The sequence below is a fragment of the Pezoporus occidentalis genome, unplaced genomic scaffold, assembly GCF_034315485.1.
Source record: "Pezoporus occidentalis ecotype Australia unplaced genomic scaffold, CSIRO_AGI_Poc_V1 ctg8, whole genome shotgun sequence".
NCBI lineage: Eukaryota > Metazoa > Chordata > Aves > Psittaciformes > Psittacidae > Pezoporus > Pezoporus occidentalis.
The window spans coordinates 3,073,428-3,093,000 of NW_026916158.1; the positions used below are offsets into that span (position 1 = coordinate 3,073,428).

Consider the following 19,573-nt stretch of genomic DNA (forward strand, 5'->3'; position numbering starts at 1 on the left):
GCAGCACAGGGCGGGGGGCGCGGGCCCAGGAGCGGCATGAGCACGGCAGTCCCACGCTTTGCCCGCCGAGCGCCTGCCGACAGCGCGCACACGGGGCGGCGGGGGCGGTGTTTCCCTACCGGGGGCAGCACCCGACGCGGCGGCGGCGTCCTCCTCCTAGGCACCGCAGTGTCGCATTGCCGTTACCGGCGGGCGGCAAAGCGGAGCCCCACGGCGCCCACCTGCAGTACCCCGCTTCACTAGCTAGGCGGCAGCAGAGAGCAAGGGCGAAAGCGTGTGTGTGGCGTGCGAGCTGCAGAGCTGCCGTTCAGAGGGTGGGCGGCAAGAAGCAGCTTTAAAGCCGCGGGAAACCCCACAAAGCCGGCAGTAAAACCACGCTTGGTGCTGTAGCGATGCTAAGGTCAGAGACCGGTGTGGCTGCCAGGCGGCCGAGCCCGCGAAAATCACTGGTCCGGGCATGCATTGGGAAACACCGAAAGACTACACCTCCCGGCATGCCTCGGGAGCCCTGTACCCCAGCAGTGCAGCTACCAGCCTGCCGCTGTCTGACCGTGCTGGAGGTCGGCGCGCCCGGCACCACCCGACGGGACCGCCGTTCAAGCCGCGCGGACCCGCACATCATCTCACTCCGTAAGGCCGCAGCCCCCGGAAGATCAGTGACTGCTCCGCTCTTCCCCGGGCACCCGCGGCAGGGCAGCACTTAGCCCCTCTACCGGCTCCTTGTCTTTACAGGAAGGGGCTGTCGGCATTAGCCTCACTGACTGCACCTGGGTCTCCTCTGGCCCCGGCTCGCAGCCCAGCAGAATCAGGGGGCCATCGCCTGACCTCCACAGTGCATCATGTCCTTCCTCACAGCTCCTCACCCAGTGCAAAGGCAGCGCAAACGAGGCCAGGAAGGCAAAGGAGACAGCGAGTAATATTTGTCCAGTCATCTGTTTAACAAGTCCTAGAAGGGAGTCTGCTCCAGGGCTGGGGGCCTGCCCCTGGGATACCTCTGCAGTAATTTCTGGAGCCATGCTTGGTCAGTCTGGCAGGGAACACAGTCAGTCAGTTGGCTCCTGGAGCGATGGGTTGGTGGGCAGAGCTGGAGACTGCAAAAAGTGAGGAGCAGGCTGCAGGACGCTAGAAGAAAGGAGAAAAGTGGCAGCTGCTGGGCAACGGGTGTGTAGTAAGAAAGCATGAGGCAGGGAATAGAGCAGCAAGAGAAAGCTGAGGACAGGGAGCCCAGCAGAGGTGGAGAACGAAGCAGCAGAGAGGGAGTAGTAGCAGGACAGAGAAAGAAAAATAAGGACATGGAGCAGGATGGAGATGTAGAAAAATCCTGGGACAGGCAGCATGATGGGGTGGGGGAGAAGAATAGGAGCAGAGGGCTGAGGGGAGAGAGAGACAAAAAAAGCGACAGGGCAGAGAGGGAGGATAAAACAAGGACGGGGAGCTGGAACAGCCAAGGATGGAGGAAAGGGACAGGGCATGGGGAACAACAAAAAACAAAACATAGAGCTACACACTACAGGGCAGAGAGGGAATAATTAAGAAATAGGGATAGGGAGCCAGAAAAAGGAAGATCACTGGAGGGCAAATAGAATAGCACTGTGTACAGAAAGCAGAAAGGGGGGAATTCTAAAACAGGGTCATCGGGAAGCCAGAGATAGTGAGATCGGAGAAAGGACAAAGGCAACAGGCTACAAGGTAGAGACGGAAGAGTTGAAGAAGAGGGACAGAGAGCTGGCCTGAGATGGATAAATGCAAAAGATCACACAGGCTATGTAGCAAAGGGAGAAATTAAAAATGCAGGGACAGGCAGCCAGAGGAGCCAGCAGAAATAAAATAGGAAAAAGTGATGGGCCACAGGTCTAAGAGGAAAGAATTGATAAGTAAGGACAAGGACCAGACAGAGCATGATGGAGAGAATAAAAAAAAAAAATAGCAGTGGGCCACAGGGAAAAGGGAGGAATTAAAGGACAGGGGCTGGGAGCCAGACAGAGAGATATGGAGAAAGAAAAAAGAAGGTTGGGGTGAAAACCAAACAGTAATGGTCTACAAGATGGATAGGGAGGAAATAAAAAAATACTAGCAAGGAACTGGACAAAGAGGCATGAAGACAGACAGACAAACAAATACATGGGGCTATGGAACAGAATGTGGAATTAAAACACAGGAGAGAGAGGGTCAGAGAGAGGCAGAGAAGGGTAAAACCACAGTGAGCTCCAAGTCAGAAAAGGAGGAATTTCATAAAGGAAGGGACAAGGAGTGTCGTGGTTTAAACCCAGTCAGGTAACTCGTTCACTCACTTCCCCCCCTTTCTTGCCCTCCCCCTGCTCCCGGAGGGATGGAGAGGAGAAGAAAAGAATGCAACTCCCACGGGTTGAGATAAGAACAGTTTAGTAACTAAGGTATAACACAAATCACTACTGCTACCACCAGTGATAATAATGATAAAGGAAATAACAAGGGAAGAGAATACATCATCTCACCACCAGCCGACCGATAACTCGCCCCCCAAGCCCAACCAAGCTCCGACCGATACCTCCACCAACCCTGCCGTCTCCCAGCCCTTCCAGCTAACTCCCAGTTACCTCCTGGGCATGACGTGCTGTGGTATGGAATACCTCTTTGGTCAGTTTGGGTCAGGTGTCCTGTCTCTGCTTCCTCCTGGCTTCCCTTCCTCCCTGGCAGAGCATGAGGCTCACAAAGTCCTTGGCCAAACCAAAACATCACTTGTTATCAGCTCTGTTCCCAGGCCGAAAGTCAAAACACTGCACTGCACCAGCTACCAAGAAGGAGAAACATAACTGCTACTGCTGAACCCAGGACAAGGAGCCATAAAGAGAGAGACAGAGAAAGGGAAGATAGTGGCGGGCCATATGGCAGAAAGGGCAGAATTAAAATGTGGGGACAGGGAGCTGGACAGTAAGCAACGGAGAAAGAAAGAAAAAACTGCAACAGGCTTCAGGGCAGAGAGTGAGGAAATACAGACTCGTGACAGGAAGCAGGACAGAGAATATTAGAATAGTGATGGGTTGCAGGGCAGAGAGGGAAGAATTAAAAAATGGGGACAGGGAGCCAGACAGAGAGACACAGAGAAGGACAAAACAGTTATGGGCTACCAGATAGGGAGGAATTCAAATATCCTGGTGTGGAGCTGGACAGGGAAAGATGTCAAAAGAAATGAAATATTTTTTTATGAGAGAGAGAGAGACTGAGAAATAGGAGCGGGGAAGCAACAGGCCGCATATGAGCGCAGCTAATTGTATGAACTAGAACAGTATCCGTTCAGAATTCACTGCCTGAAAACTTTGTTCCTGCAGTGTTTTTTCATTCTCATTTCAGATCCTGGTATATTATACATTTGCATGTACTGGGGGGGGGGGGGACAGAGAGAAAAAAAATAAGTGTCAAACTTGATCTTTAAGGTCACTTCCAATCCAAATCATTCTATGATTCTGTGATAACTGGGGAAGTAATTCCTGTGTGACTCCTACATCTTCCTTCACTAGAGACCAGAACTAATAAAATACTGTGTTTCTTGCCCAGGTCAGTAGCAGCTGGAAGTGAAACTGTTGGATGTGTTATGCATTCAGGTGAGCTCCAGAGAAGGTCTTTATTACTGTATTTCTTTGGAAGTGAAAGTTCCACAGGATCAAATTTATCTTTTAAGAAGTAATTAAAACTTAGTTGTGATAATTCCTAGGACTACTCTTCTGTTTGTGTCCTGGTAAAGTTTTAGGGATGTTTGCTGGCAGAAACCTTCATGTTGCGCCAGAATCAGTGGACTCCTTTTATTCATCCCCACTTTGGAGGAAGAGATTTCAAATTCCTCTAGGGGTTTATTTCAATAGCAAATATGGGAAACAAGTTGATACAGAGAGGGGAAAGAAAAAGTGACAGGCAGGACAAAGTGAGGCAAAAATGAGAGACAGGGAGCAGGACAGAGATAAGAGGGGAAAAAGCCTAAGGACACATATCAGGACAGATATGTGGAGAAGGCCAAAAAAGCACTGGGCTGCAGGACAGGGATGGAGTGAGAAAACAGTGACAGGAAGCAGGACACAGTGACAGAGAACAAAAAAAAAAAAAAAAAAAAACTGAACGGGGAACAGAACAGAGAAATGGGAGAAAAGATAAGGAGAAGAACAGAGTGAGAGGGATGGGGAGCAGGACTGAGAGATGAAGCAAGAAAAAAAACAACAAAGATGGGAGGCAGAACAAAGAGAAAAGGACAGTGAGCAGGATAAAGGGATGGAAAAGAAAAAGAATAGAGATGAGCTGCAGTCTGATGGAGGAATTATAAAAGCGACACAGAAACCATGTCAGAATGACACAGAGAAAAAGAGACAGACCAGCACAGCACTGGAGAAAAAACAAACAACCAACCAAACAACAACAACAACAACAAAACCAACAATCAAACAAACCCCAACTCTGCTGTGATGGGTATTGGGAGATACCGGGAAAGAAAATAAATAGGAAGAGAAAGGCAAGAAGAGACTAGCTAGCTGGACGGGATACATTTAGAAAGGATGGGAGAGGAAATGCGACAAAGACACAACAGATAGCAAGAGGAAGCAGGGCAGACAGACAGCAAAAGCAGGGGGGCGGGAAGGAGGCGGGGATCTGGAAAAAGGTGGACAAAAAGCAGCGGGGGGACGAGGGAGGGCGACAAGGGAGGGGGGGCAGTGCTGAGCGTCCCACCTGCAGGACCACTGTTTGGTCACCGGGCACAGCAGCGTGCGCTGCCTAGCGCCCTGACAAGGGCAAACGGGCTCTGGGAGCACAGGACAAAGGGAGAGCACATGGAAATTAAAACATGACCCTGAAGCACAGCAAGCCGTAGTGATGAGGCAGAGTACCATCAAGCCTGCAGATGATACAAAACTGTGAGGAGTGGCTTATAAGCCACAGTATCACGGTGCTACACAGAGGGACCAGAGGCTAGAGAAACAGGCTGATATTAACCTCATGAAGTTCAACAAGAGGTGTAACTGTCAGTCTGCTTTTTCCTTCAAGAATAGGATGCAGCTCTGTTATTCGAGGCAAAACCCTGATCTCACCTGTCTGCTTACGCCTTACACCTAGACTAGAGCCCTGCAAGCAACTTTTGGCTGCTCTCAACTCATCCACCATCTCAGCAGAGGCAGCATGTCATGCGTGCAGTGTCAAACTGAGACCCTAGTTCTCAGAGCACAGAGGGGAATACTGGGTGGCACAGGGGAAGGTCACTGTAGTGATCCTAACCAGAACACTAACGTACAGTTGGGGCATTAGTGATTGGCTTAACAGTCAACTTGAGAAGGCATGCACTCCAGCTGTGCTATGCTGCATGTATAGCTTAGCCTTCAGGCATGTGTCATGCTGCATATTGCACCTTGATCACAGGACAAATTTAGCTAACTAACTGGGACAAAGGAGCCTGAAGGCAGTTCCTGCTTGCCACTGGTGATTATATGTAATTGTCTTTATCTTACCATGAAGCAGAAGGTTCTCAAGTGAACATTCCCTTGTTAGATAGTAAAAAGGTGGATAGCATTATTTTCTTCCAAGAAAATCCTGTAAAAGCTCTAAAGACCAAGATGTCAAAAGATCATTCCCAAAGATAGGAGATGCACTGTGGGCCATGCCTCAGTTGGAGGACTCCCAGATTCTGCATAATGTTGTTCCCAACATCTGAAAGAATGTATGATTATACTATGCTTTTTGCCTGGTAGTGTTCAATAAATGGAAATTAGATCAATAATTTACAGAGTCTTGAGTGCCTTTCTTAGATCACAGTGAACATTAGCCCTGCTGCATGATGGTTACAAACCCCAGAGAAGGGTTCACAACCTACTGTTTATGATTTAGGGATTACACTTATTATCTAGACTTTTCCATTTCACACAGTAAACCCTACACTGATAAACTACAAATCTCAGAATCCAAGCAGTCATTAGATTTGATTTTTACACCCAATGCCCTTGTCAATAAATGTGTAAACAGTAAACCCTGGTAAATACAGAGCCCCACAGAATAAAGTAATAAACTATAACCCCTGAGTGAGAAATCACTGACACCCACAAACTCTAAACAATAAACCATAAGTGAAAAACTGACCACTCAGTTTTAAGCAAGAAATGTCAAAGAGTAGCTGAGCAGGAAAAGATTAAATAGAAAAGTAAAAAGGAGATGAGAATTTTTGCCTGTAGCTTTACATGTTTCCCCTTAATTTGAAAGGGCAGCAGAATGGGAATACAGACACACCAGAAACACTTTGCAATTGCTGTTTATAGGCTTGGGTTCAGCCACCATTCATAAGTGACCATTTGTAAGAATCAATCCGTAGAATGTTCCACTGTACTAAGCTGTACTTCCACTGAAGCTACCTGCAACACGGCAAGCACTAGATCTCCATTACAGACAATTAACTTAATATTTGTGGTTCTCTCAGCTCTGTGATCAAATATCCAAAGGCTGACACCTGTCATCACCAAACAGCCCCTCCTTAAAGGAAGTGGTACCTGCTGAGAGAAGTGTTTGTGACAATAGGTAACACTTTTCCTGCAGTCACTAACACCACCTCAAAAGTCTCTTCCATTGTCCAGTAAATCCCACTCTAAAGGCTGACTGGAAAAATGCCTCACAGAGTTGGCAGAACAAGAGTAAAACACTGCAGCTGGGAAAATACTTTTTAATATGTAAAACAGACTGAGGTTTTAGCCTGTTACTCACACAATGAACATTTGTAGTCCAAGGGACACAACCACTTGGCCCACCAAGCAAATTCCCATTGCTGGGCCTGTACATCACCCACTAAATGCCCAAACTTCACCCTCCCAGGTAAGATTTCCAGCTCCCTCCACCCAGCAGTACCCACACTGCCACACAGTATGGCTCATCCCCAGGGAGGGCACAACCACCTTCCACTCACCCAACCTCCCTCATCTACAATGCAGTCCCAGGACTTAGCTGTGCCGATGCTGTGAGTCAGAGCTTATCCTTTGTGTCTGGCCACAGATCCCCCAAGCTTCAATCTGTGATGCTCCCTCAACCACCGGACTATGCTTCAACACCTTCAAAAAGCCAGAAGAGTTGTTACCAAGAGGCCAAGAAACTGCACAGCCCTTCCAGAACTCCCCAATTCCTGTAATTGCTCCCAAAATTACAACTCACTCTCTGTGCTGCTTCAGCCATGTTCTCTGGCTCTCCTTCATCATCAAGATGCCACAGTAGTCCTCACAGATGGTCAGGCTAGCTCAGGCACTCTGTTAACTGCAGCCTACGGCAGATCATACTCCTCAAGGCAACTGCTGCACAGCACTGCAACACTGTGTCTGTCTAACTTGGCATAAAAAGCATAGAAACAAATTTAAAGAACAAGCTGGTCTTGAACACTGACAGGGATGGGGCAACCATAGTGTCTCTGGGCAACCTGCTCCAAAGTCTCACCACCCTTGCAGTGAAGAACTTCTTCCTTATGTCTAATCTAAATCTACCCTTTTTCAGCCTAAAGCCATTCCCCTAGTTCTATCCTTACATGCTCTTGTACAAAGTCCCTCTCCAGATTTCTTGTCATCCCCTTTAGGCACTGGAAGCTGCACTAAGTTCTCCCTGGAGCCTTTTCTTCTCCAGGCTGAACAACCCCAGCTCTCTCCGCCTGTCTCCATAAGAACGGTGCTCCAGATCTGTCAAGGAAAGATGGAGTAGAAAAGCTGTAACTGAAGCCAAGTGGGATGTAAAGTATCCTGCAGCATTAGTACCTGTATACCCAGTGAAACTCATGATTGTGTGTCAGTCACTAATTTCCTAGAGAGGTCTTGCTATAAAGAAGCTTGGCTAGTGCCCCTCTTATTTTCCGTAAGTCTTTCTGGGCAATGGTTTCAAGAGATGCTGCCAAATGTCCCTACCTAACAAAGCTTCTCCGCCTGTCTTCAAACTTCTCTCCCATACAATTCTTTAGCTTCTGTATTAGCCTCAGCACAGAAGCCTTTTTAAAATTGATCTCACTTAATGTTCCAGGCAAAGTCCCTGATTTTGTCTCTCCCCTCTTCACTGCATCATTGTCATTTCATTGCCAAGAACCCCAAAGAGACTTTATTTTTATTCTTACAGGTCTCTTCATTTTCAAATTCTTAAAACTTTTACAGCTGAAATTGTTGTCAGCCTTTCATCTCTTTCAATTTCACTTATTCTCATTTATGCTATGTTTTCTCCAGCCTCTCCTCAATTTCTGTAAACCCTCTCCTTTTCCAAGGACTACCTCATGCTTTTCTTTCTCTCAACCACTTCCCTTTCCTTTACAGCTTTTCTTGCATTCTGACTATATAGATGCAGAGAAATTGTTTTTCACTCCACTGCAAACCCATCAACCAAGTGAGTCTCAGGCCCATTCAATTCAGCTAAACTGCATGATTGTTTGGTCTGGCTACTCTCTTCCATTTGATAATAAAGAAAGTCAGGGAGCAGACTTACAGCCTACAGAAACTATTATCAGCTGTATGTTCTCTGTTGAAAAAGAACTCTGAGAAATATAAATAGATGTTTTCAGCAGGCACTGTGAGGGCAAAAGGTAGAGGGAGATTTATGCCTCTATATTTACAACTAGGGCAACACTGAAACCAAGAATGAAAATATTCCTGTTGCGATGTCCTAACATTCTGGGTCATTCAAAGACCGCAACATAACAGATGCTGAGAAGATACAGAATATTTGAACACTGTCCTTTAGATGCTATAAAGGACACATTTATCATTAAGTGCTTGTCACTGAATGTATTCATAGCAAACTCAGCCACATGAAGCATATTTTCAAGGAACTGAAAGTCCAGCAGTGACGTCCCAAGAGAAACTTGAGAAAAACAGATAGAGGAAAAACAGCATTGGAAATGTGCATGACTTTAAAGATTCATCCCAAGCAGATTGGGGGCATAATTTTACTGGTTTTATCTGATACTTAAAGGTCTGGCAACAAAGAAGGGCTAGGAACAGCCCCAGTGGTGGCCCTCACATGAGCATGCGTGTTTGCTCATCCAGGTTTATTCATAAACTACTTGAGAACTGAACTAGGGTCACTAAGTGGTGCCAGGAGGTGCCACCAGATGGTAGATACAAATACTGCAAGCTGCCTGGTTGGATGGATAACAGTTCATAGTTTTACAGCAGGTTTGTGCCTTCCTACAAATGGTGTAACTGAATAAACAGCACTTAGCTTTAGAAAAGCTGTGATGGTCAATAACCTTGTTGGAGAAAGCAAAACTGTAGAAGTTGTACTAATTACTCCTGGTTTCAGAAGACTGCATGCTTGAAGGCAACAAATACAAGTTTCTGCCCCACTAAGTTCAGCAGAGTATAGCCAAAGGTCTAAGTATCAATGAATATGACTAAGGAAACGAGAAAAGGGTGAGAAATGCACTTAAACCAGAAACTGATATGGAAATCTGTCACAAATGTTACACAACACTGAAAACGCTAGGTGTGTATCAGTCAGATCTTCTCTGAAAGACAAGATAGCTGACCCCTTTGAAGTAAAAGAGACGTTATCAAAAGAGAGGAGACAATGTTAGGGCAGAGAAACAAGCAGCTTGTTTCCTATGGAACAGATAGGTTAATGAGGAGGTATATTATGATATTCCATAAACCCAGTAAAGCTACTGAGTCCATGGTTTTATTTGAGCCTCGTGCATCCAAAAGCTTGTCTTTCTCCTACTGATCAAGTAAAAGACCTCTACCTACCAATTCTGTTTAAGTCCTGCTCCATTGTCCATGGTCATGTTTCACTATCAGAGATGTCATACTTATGTTGGTGGAATTCCACAGCTGACTCCCCCTTACCAGCACTAAAACGCTCTTCATACCAACCATTATTAGCTATGAAGGTGTATTTGGACACTGAGGTCTTTGAAAGATGTGACGAGCAGTTACAAAACAGGCATTATACAGATCTCCCTACCTGAGTTGTTTAATATGACCAGCTTTTAAAAAGCTAGATTAAAAACTTAAAAGAAGCCTACTGTAACCTATAGCTTCTGCTCCTGTCCATCTATGTTTATCATCTTTATAGTTTAATGACCACATTCTCCAGCATGATTCTGAAGCACATAGGAGTTCTCCTACCAATTATTCCCTATCACAGATGCTACAAATTGCTACTCTTGCTGCTGCCTCACTTCTTGATCTGTTTTCATTTCTTAGCTGGACCAATGCACAGCTTTGATCTGTCTTAGCTCTCCAAGTTCAGTTAAGAAGCAATACAAAACTGAACAGAAAAACAACCTAAAAATAGTACTCACTAGGAAAATGCAGCACTCTCTCCCTCATTTCTGTTACTCCAGAACAAAATTCTGTCCTCTCTAATGCAATTAATCACAAAAGGGTCTCATTAAGGATGTCCATATAATATTTGAAGCCTACCAGTGGTTGTAAATGCTAGAAGGAAAAAGCACCTTAATTTAAGTGAAACTATGGACCTTAAATGTGCCAGGGCTGAAGTAGATGCTGGAACCAAAATACTTTCTGCTGTGCTTTTCATAATTGTTACTGGCTTCATAAACAAAGGTTTACTCTTTGCTGTACCTTTTCCTAAATGAAACATGTCTCCTCAACATATATTTGTATAAGCGATAAGATGCTTTATCCAAATGGGCCTCCTGAACATAAGCCATATCAACATTAAGTGCCTAACAACTACAGGCTAAATCCTATGATCTCTCAGCTGGACCATTATACCCATTAAATATCTAAATAAAACATTTTTCAAATTATGTACAAGTAGGGTGGTTTCTTTAAGCAAAAATCATGTCACAAATAATTCTGTACTACAGCTTTTATAAAAGCTATAAAATATTCATTTAGATGAAAAATAATGGCTTGGAGTTCCTGCCTACAGAATTTTTATGCCTCTTGTGCAGAGAACACAAACTTCATAGTTATCCCTATGTAATCTAAAGCATTCAGAACATCCCTTGTAAATAATAATTATTAATAGAACGTATAGGACCAGTCAAATAACAAAAAAAAGATGCTTTAAACCTTTTCTGCAGCACTAAAGCAATTACTTTAAGTAGGGCTTCTTGAGAAGATACTGGGAAACACAGAATTGGAAGGATCTGTAGCACTAGCACTGACAAAATGTTAACCAGAGGAGTTCAGTTCATAAGATGTTATAGGCAGAAGCACTGCAGGGCTTCTAAACGTTTTACATATTTATGGAAAATAAAAATACAGTCGCAAAAACAGTAATGAAAAATTCTGAGGTTCAAAATCCCACTCAAACCCACCTGATACAGACTTTAAGTGTCAACCACAACAGCTACATCAGTGTAAACTGCTATAACAAACTGACCTTCATAAGCAATAGGCTGCATCAAAACATAAAAGGTCACTAGCAAAAGCATCAGTAAGAAGCAAATGGAGCTTAGACCTTCTTATTATGTCAATCATGGCTTTTAAAACAAGCAACCAAGTGTCCGTCCATCCCCAGTTAGTACTCTCTGTAATTAAATCTGTCTTCCTATGAACAACTAATGTAAAGAATGCAGAGCATGGGTAATGTGATTGCTGTTCCCAGCCTAGTGAACAGAACTGCTGCATCTGCATTGTGAACAATCTGGAAGCTGTGGGGAAACATTGATAAAAATCCTGATAAAAGACAATGAAAAAATAACCAGACTATGCAATGAGAAAAGCATGAGATGTTGTTTCAATGTTCATGCAGGATAAATAATGCTATGGTGTGTGTGAACTATGCAGCTAGAAATTCATCACTGAGCTGTGCCTGATACACACAGACCAATTTGTAAGAGAAGGCATTGTCAAACTAATTATGCCCAGCTTCCTCATATAGCCCTAAAACATTTGAAGGAACCCACTTTATACAGCATATACTGCAAGGCAGCTACATTTGACAGCTATTGTAACTGAGATGGAGAGTAAACTTAAGGATCAACCTTTTAACATGGGGATATTTACTTGGAATTATAGCCCTGAGATAGCAAACATACCCAGTAGAGCCAACATGGATGCTGTAAATATGACACAGCATGCAAGAAATTGTTTTCTGCAGACTTCCAACAAGAGAAGAATTATCCATTTCTTAAGTGGATGCAGAACTACAGCACACAATCAGCGTGAACAAGGAATGTGTAAGGCTGATTCAAGTAGCACTCCTTTAACTGTCCACCAGACACGTTTCTCTTTATATCCAACCTATTTTTCATCATTGTGACAAGACCTCTTTCCTTCAGCATGTATGACACCAATTTTAGCACAGAGATGGGGTTTAATACCTACAGACCACTTTGCACTGCGATGGCTCTGACAACAAGGACTGCTGATCAACATCTTGTAACCTTGACTAATGATCTTTTTCTTGTGCAAACCTGATAGTCCCAAGATAAAACTCCACTTAAAGAAGACATTTCTAATCAGCCCTCAAGCACACTGGCATGCTTAGGTCAACAACCCAGGAATGTGTACCTCTAGGCTCACATCATTCTGCTTTGATGAATACAAGACCTTGTCAGTGAGGTCAGGTGTGGAAGCCACTACAACACAGATCTGTACTGCTAATGTTCTGTGCAGTCCTGAGGAAGTCTTGTAAGAAAGACCAGTGTTGCCTGAACTGGTGGTGTCATACTGAAACAATTCTTTGAGGTCAATTAAAATTACCTCCCAATTAACACTGCTGTTGCTTTATACTAGCATAAACTGCAAACTGTCTTCCCATTTAATCTAAATGAAACCTATAATCTTCTTCAGTAAAAACGGATGTGGTAATGGTTAACTACTGAGATATGGGATTAATACTTATATAGGTTTTGCTATTTTTATAGCAATAACTATAATTGCTGAGCATTAATGTTAATCTGTTACTTCTCTAGTAATATTCTAGTCCTAGACAAAGATTCTGGGTTCATCTAGTTTAGAGAAAAGGAGTCTGAGGGGTGACCTCATGGCTCTCTGCAGCTTCCTGAGAAGGGGAGATGGAGAAGAAGGTATTGAGCTCTTCTCCCAGGCAGCCGGGAACACGACGCTTGGAAATGGTTCTAAGACATGAGGAAGCATTTCTTTACCAAGAGGGTGGTCAAACAGGCTTCCCAAGAGGTGGCTGATGCCCTGTGCCTGCCAACGTTCAAGAGGCATTTGGACAATAACCTTAATAATATGCTTTAACACTGGGTCAGCCCTGAAGTGGTCAGGCAGTTGTAGTAGATGAGCACTGTTGGTCCCTTCCAACTATTCCTGTTCTGTTCATGTTGTTATACTTCTTTATCTATGAAAGGGGTTGAAGCATTTGAACTTAATGATACTAAGGTCTTCCAAAGGGAACTAATAGAATTCACTTAATCAGAAATGTCATTCCCAGGATATCATCCTGATTATTTTTTTTTCCACATGAGACTAAAGGTAATTACACAGACTAAAATGGAGAAAATACTAGTGTGAAATTCAGCAAAATTCTAGCATGAAACTAGAGCATTGTAGTAAGTCTGAGGAACTTGTATTATCACCACTTCTTCCCAAATCCCTGATAGAATCTCTGTATTTTCAGCACTTCATATCTCCAGAATTTTTATCATCTACTAGTTTGTTTGTTTCAAGTACTAAAGAGTTTTAGCACTTCCTGTAGTAAGGAATGAAATGCATGTTAATATGAGGTACCAGGAGTCTTCTATTTTGGAAGAGTGTTTGAAAGATTCTGGTCAGCACATCTATGCAGGTAAGAAACTGTTAAGATTGATTATTACCTAGTCAGGCAGTAGCATCTACAGCTTGGATACACGACTGAGACTCCACTGTATAAAGAAACAGATGGCATTACTGGTTTCAGTCTAGTACTGAAGAGAGAAAACAAAGGAAACAAGTATGTAACTGCATTGCTCACCCTTAGCATCATGGCAAATGAGGAGTGAACTGGTGACAAAACCTTGCTCCCTGCTCCCAGACACCATGTTGTTATCTGTCAGTCTTGGGGCCTCACATCCAGAAGAATCATTTGCAAAGAGAAGCAGAGAGAGATGAAGCAGAGTGCAGGCTAGGAGAAAGACACGGGTACAAGTGCCTTGTTTAGCATATTTGCTGAAGGAGAAGAGGCTTGTGAAATCATTTGTAACTGGTTCTGCGTTCTCCAATGACATTTAAACCTTTTTACTAAGTTTAAGAAAGAGGAAAGAAGTCTCAGCATTACTACTTTTTAACAGGTTTGGAAAGACTGATGAGTGACAGAACTATTTGTCCAATGAGAAGAAAAAGCTCAGCATCTATTTACTTAGTAGATGCCAGGTTATTCATGCAAACAGAAGAGAAGCTTCTATTGTACCTTGCCTTACAGACCACTGAGAATCAAACCAAACGGTGATATAAATCAAAAGAAACTGAGATATATTTGTTTCACTGCTTATATAAGTGTTTATCATGTTAGCTACAAGGAATCATTAAACTGCTGAATGTGGTCACTGGCACGTGTTAAGTAACACACCAAGCAAATGCAAGATGGACAGGGGTAGAGCAGTTGATGTCATCTACCTGGACTTGTGCAAAGCGTTTGACACTGTCCCACACGACATCCTTGTCTCTAAATTGGAGAGACATCAATTTGATGGATGGGCCACTCAGTGGATAAAGAACTGTCTGGATGGCCGCACGCACAGAGTTGTGGTCAGTGGCTCAGTGTCCGGCTGGAGACCAGTAAAGAGTGGTGTCCCTCAGGGATCGGTGTTGGGACCAGTCTTGTTCAACATCTTTGTCACTGACATGGACAGTGGGATTGAGTGCACCCTCAGCAAGTTTGTTGATGACACCAAGCTGTGTGGTTCGGTTGATACGCTGGAGGGAAGGAATGCCATCCAGAGGGACCTTGACACACTTGTGAGGTGGGCTGATGCCAGCCTCATGAAGTTTAACCATGCCAAGTGCAAGGTCCTGCAGCTGGGTTGGAGCAATCCCAGGCACAGCTACAGGTTGGGCAGAGAAGAGATTCAGAGCAGCCCTGCAGAGAAGGACTTGGGGGTGCTGACTGATGAGAAAATGAACATGAGCCGGCTCCAGTGTGCGCTTGCAGCCCAGAAAGCCAACTGTATCCTGGGCTGCATCAAAAGAAGCGTGACCAGCAGGTCAAGGAGGTGATCCTGCCCCTCTGTTCTGTGCTTGTGAGACCTCACCTGGAGTATTGTGTGCAGTTCTGGTGTCCTCAACATAAAAAGGACATGGAACTGTTGGAACAAGTCCAGAGAAGGGCCACGAGGATGATCAGGGGACTGGAGCACCTCCTGTATGAAGACAGGCTGAGAAAGTTGGGGCTGTTCAGCCTGGAGATGAGAAGGCTGCGTGGAGTCTTCATAGCAGCCTTCCAGTATCTGAAGGGGGGCTATAGGGATGCTGGGGATGGACTATTCATTAGGGACTGTAGTGATAGGAGAAGGGGTAACGGGTTAAAACTTAAACAGGGGAAGTTTAGATTGGATATAAGGAAGAAATTCTTTCCTGTGAGGGTGGTGAGGCACTGGAATGGGTTGCCCAGGGAGGTTGTGTATGCTCCATCCCTGGTTGGTGTTCAAGGCCAGGTTGGATGAAGCCTTGGGTGACATGGTTTAGTGTGAGGTGTCCCTGCCCATGGCAGGGGGGTTGGAACTAGATGATCTTAAGGTCCTTTCCAACCCTAACTATTCTATGATTCTATGATTCTAAGATTTCGAAGATAGAGCCTAGCTTGGCAGGAGACTATTGCATTGATATAATACGTGAATTTCTTTGAAGGAAATGAGGCCAGATCTGTGAATGGACTCTGGGACAGGCAAAGAAAATGCCCATTAGGAAACGAGATTAAGATGGAGTGACAGCATTAATTTTTAATTATTCAAATAGAAACACCAAAGCCTATTCAGTCCCACTGGAATAAGTTACATTATACTGAAATCATAGAATGGCCTGGGTTGGAAGGAACCTTAAAAATGATCTAGTTCCAACCGCCCTGCCACAGGCAGGGACACCTTCCACTTGACCAGACTGCTCACAGCCTTGTCCAACCTGGCCTTGAACACTGCCAGGAATGGGGCAGCCACAGCTTCTCTGAGCAACCTGTGCCAGTGTCAAACCACTCTCATAGTGGGTCTAAGCCAAATCTACCCCTTTCAGATTTTCAGAAATCCTAGCCCTATGAAAAATTTGTGCCAAATTTTAAAATTCTTAGCAGACTGTTCTAAGTTCGGAAACAATAAATGTCCAGTCTTAGCTTCACAGTAAGGTCAAGGTGCGAAGGGGTTCAAAAAACTGAGGGGATGACCCAGAACAATTTTTGTCATCAGGGAAGTTTATGACAGGGCAAGACAGAGATGGCAGGACAAAAATGGAAGCAAACCTCTCAGCAGAGTCTTGAATCAGGCTATACTCTTTTTATACACCCATCTATGCCCTTCACACTATGGAATTCTCTTTCCTGACTAGACAGATTATCATTTCAGTTGCAGTGCTCTGAAAATTGAATTCCAGTACTTCAAACTTACTGAATGCATGGAGTCGACTATTTTTCTTTTTTCCTCCAGATTTGGCAGAGGCAGAAATAATGTTTTATATTGAAACTTGCCTTAGAACATTTTATTAATTTAATGTTTGGACTCATAGTGCACATTTGAAAAATTATTATATAAAGTGTAAGTGGCTAACCAAGTGCTTTAGACGTTTACACTTAACACAGTTACAGGGGTAGCAGTTTCTGTTACTGCTATGTAAATCCTAACTGTATTTCAAAGCTACTTCTTAGTATTTGGTGTTGTGAAATGTCTTTTTACTTAATTTGTAGACAAGCTCCTACGAAAATAACAGTATTAGTCATTAAAAATAGAATGTTCCATAATGCACAATGGTGATTCGACTTCTGTGATATGCACTGTGATGTAATTTTGTAATTGCATAATCACAAGCTAATTTTTCATAGGATGTGCACCTTGTTCAGTATGCCAGTATGCACTAATGAGCTGCTATGCAGCACTTCGTCCATTCTTTCCAAATGTTGTCTGCCTCTTTATCCATCAAAATTCATTCCTTCCTCCTTCTCACCAGATTTCTATCAAGTCCTATAGTGTCCTAGGCTTAGATGCTTTCCCGTCTTAGCTCTCATCTCCTGAGAGCTTGTCCCAAACATTCCTTCTTTTTTTTTTTTTTTCAGTTTTCTCAATTCACATGATCTGTTCTTCCTTCTGATCTGGAAGCCAACGGGACACCAGACTATCCCTCAGGTTCTTCCTGTGACTCTTCCCCTTGTGGGGAAAGGAGTGTTAACCAGTCAGTACAGGGGCATGGATGTACGTATAATCCAGTCACACAAGAGAGCCATAGAATTTACAGCCTGTTCAATCGTAAGCATCTGAAAAATCTCAAACAAGCGCATGCAAACAGGAGTGTGCATAGGGGCAGGGGAGCATTTCTCTGTCACACTTTAAAGCTTAACACCGACAAACCTAATTGATTGTTTGTTTTATTCTTTAACATGGAAACCAGAAGGAATTATGCCCTTTTGCTCCACTCTAACATAATACAAAGGAGCCAGAGGGGCGGCAGAGAGGGCAGTCACCAACAGCGGCTATGCTATTGTTTTCTCTCAAAACTTGGCAAAGCAACAAGCTAGACGCAGCTGAAATTTGCTGGCTAAAAACTTCTCAAAACTTTCATCTGAGACAGACACAAACCATGCCCAACACCATTACAGAGAAAGTTTATCAAGCCATGGATACCTGAAAAAGAGCTGCATATGGGAAAAATATTAGTAAACCCTACTCATGTACAACATACCAGCATTGTCTGTAATTGTGATTCATGCATTTTTTTGCACATGCCGTTTTATAAATTACTTGTATGTTCTAAAAGTTTGGTTTTTTTTTTCTCTTGGTCAAGAAGCACTTCCCTGACTTTGGCATTTTTAAAAGTAAGCAATCTGATTTTAAGACGTGTCTACAAAAATTGTCTCAGCTCAAACATAATTTTCTGTATTGGGTAAATTGGAGGTGAAATGTTCTTTGTTCATCAGTTTGCATTTGAGGGTTTGTTTAGTTTTTAAATCCTTTCATGACAAAACCCCTTTGCCATTTCAGGTTAGAAAGGGGTTCCCTTCCTAACAGATTTTCCTCAGGTTATTCTTGGTGAAAAAACAGATATAGGCCATTGTCTTGAGGAAGACAACAGACTGCAGAAAAGGACCTTGGAGTCCTCGTAAATGCCAAGTTGAACGTGAGCCAGGAAAGTGCCCTTGCTGCAAAGCGGATGAATGGCATCCTGGGCTGCATTAGGCAAAGCATGGCCAGTAGTTTTACAGAGGTGATCCTTGCCCTCTGCTCAGCACTGGTGAGGCATCACTTGGAAGACTGTGTCCAGTGCTGGGCTCCCCACTCCAAGAAACACGTGGACATACTGGAGAGAGTCCAACAAAGGGCCATAAGGATGATGAAGGGTCAAGAAAGCATCTGTTCTATGAGGGAAGCCTGAGAAAGCTGGGACTGTTCAGCCTGGGGAAGAGAAGGCTCAGGGCGATCTCACTGATACATATAAGTACCTGAAGGGAGAGCATAAAGAAAATGGAGCCAGGCTCTTTCCAGCGGTGCCCAGTGACAGGACCAGAGTCCACGGGCACAAACTTGACATACAGGAGGTTCCCTCTGAACATCAGGAAACACTGCCACTGTGAGGGTGACGGAGGACTGGCATATAATGCTACTCAGAAGCCATCTGGACATGGTCATAGGCAGCCAGCTCTGTATGACCCTGCTCAAACAGCAGGACTGGACCAGATAACCTCCCAACCTCAACCAGTCCATGATTCTGTGGCCTAACTGTTAGGCTATCTTGTACATCTATGCCTTTCACTATTTGTCATAATTTTTAATTGCTTAGTAGGTAAAGAGTCATGTGAATAACAAAGGACCTGTATTAGAGTCTTAATACTCTTAATGCTTGCAAAAGTTAAAAGAAAAGCACAAGAAACTTATTAAAACCCTTCCTATAGTCCTGGAAAAAAAAAGTACAGCTTCAATTTCTTAAAGGGCTGCAACTGAGCCATAAAGAAAATATGTAAGTGTAGGTATATCTCCTCATCTCACCTGCTGACACACAACCCCCAGAGGTACCAAGCACTGCCAACAGTACCAGTTATGCTGAACAGAAGCATGATGGCGTAACCCTTCAAATTAAAACACCTCAGGCCTTCTCTAGGGACCCTCCTGCCATCCCAAAGCCCCCTGCAGCTCCCACCAACATACCTCCAGTAACCCTGTGCGTGCCAACACCTGCATTTCAAAGCCCACCAGTGATCCCAACTGTGCGTGCAGCCGCCTCATAGGAACACCATCCTCAGCTATCATTTTGTGGTAGTACCAGCAACGGCTCACCAGCCGACACGCTACCCCAACACGGCCACAGGACTAGGGCTGTCTGGCGTTTGCCTATACTGTAAATGCATCCCTTGCTGCTGCAGGTGGCTTTTGGCCAAGCGTGGTTTTATTCCTTTTCCCTGCAGGGCTCGACGGACACAGGAGGCACACTGTTGTGCCACCGGTGCCGCAAATCAGAGCCACACCATCCCGATATGGGGTCCTGTCTCTGTCCGCACGGTGGAA

General features: G+C 44.2%; 2 long non-coding RNA genes across 2 annotated transcripts; one reads left to right on the top strand and one right to left on the bottom strand.

Moving 5' to 3' along the window:
* Nucleotides 1–678: 678 nt before the first annotated feature.
* LOC134155634 (uncharacterized) lies at nucleotides 679–3,366 on the top strand. Its single transcript, XR_009961649.1, has 2 exons — nucleotides 679–2,250; nucleotides 2,812–3,366. It is a non-coding gene; the product is annotated as an uncharacterized LOC134155634 (long non-coding RNA).
* A 2,622-nt stretch (nucleotides 3,367–5,988) lies between these two features.
* LOC134155764 (uncharacterized) lies at nucleotides 5,989–19,493 on the bottom strand. The gene is made up of 3 exons (XR_009961718.1): nucleotides 19,346–19,493; nucleotides 7,511–7,658; nucleotides 5,989–7,046 (listed from the first exon to the last, which is right to left on the bottom strand). It is a non-coding gene; the product is annotated as an uncharacterized LOC134155764 (long non-coding RNA).
* Between the last annotated feature and the right edge of the window lie 80 nt (nucleotides 19,494–19,573).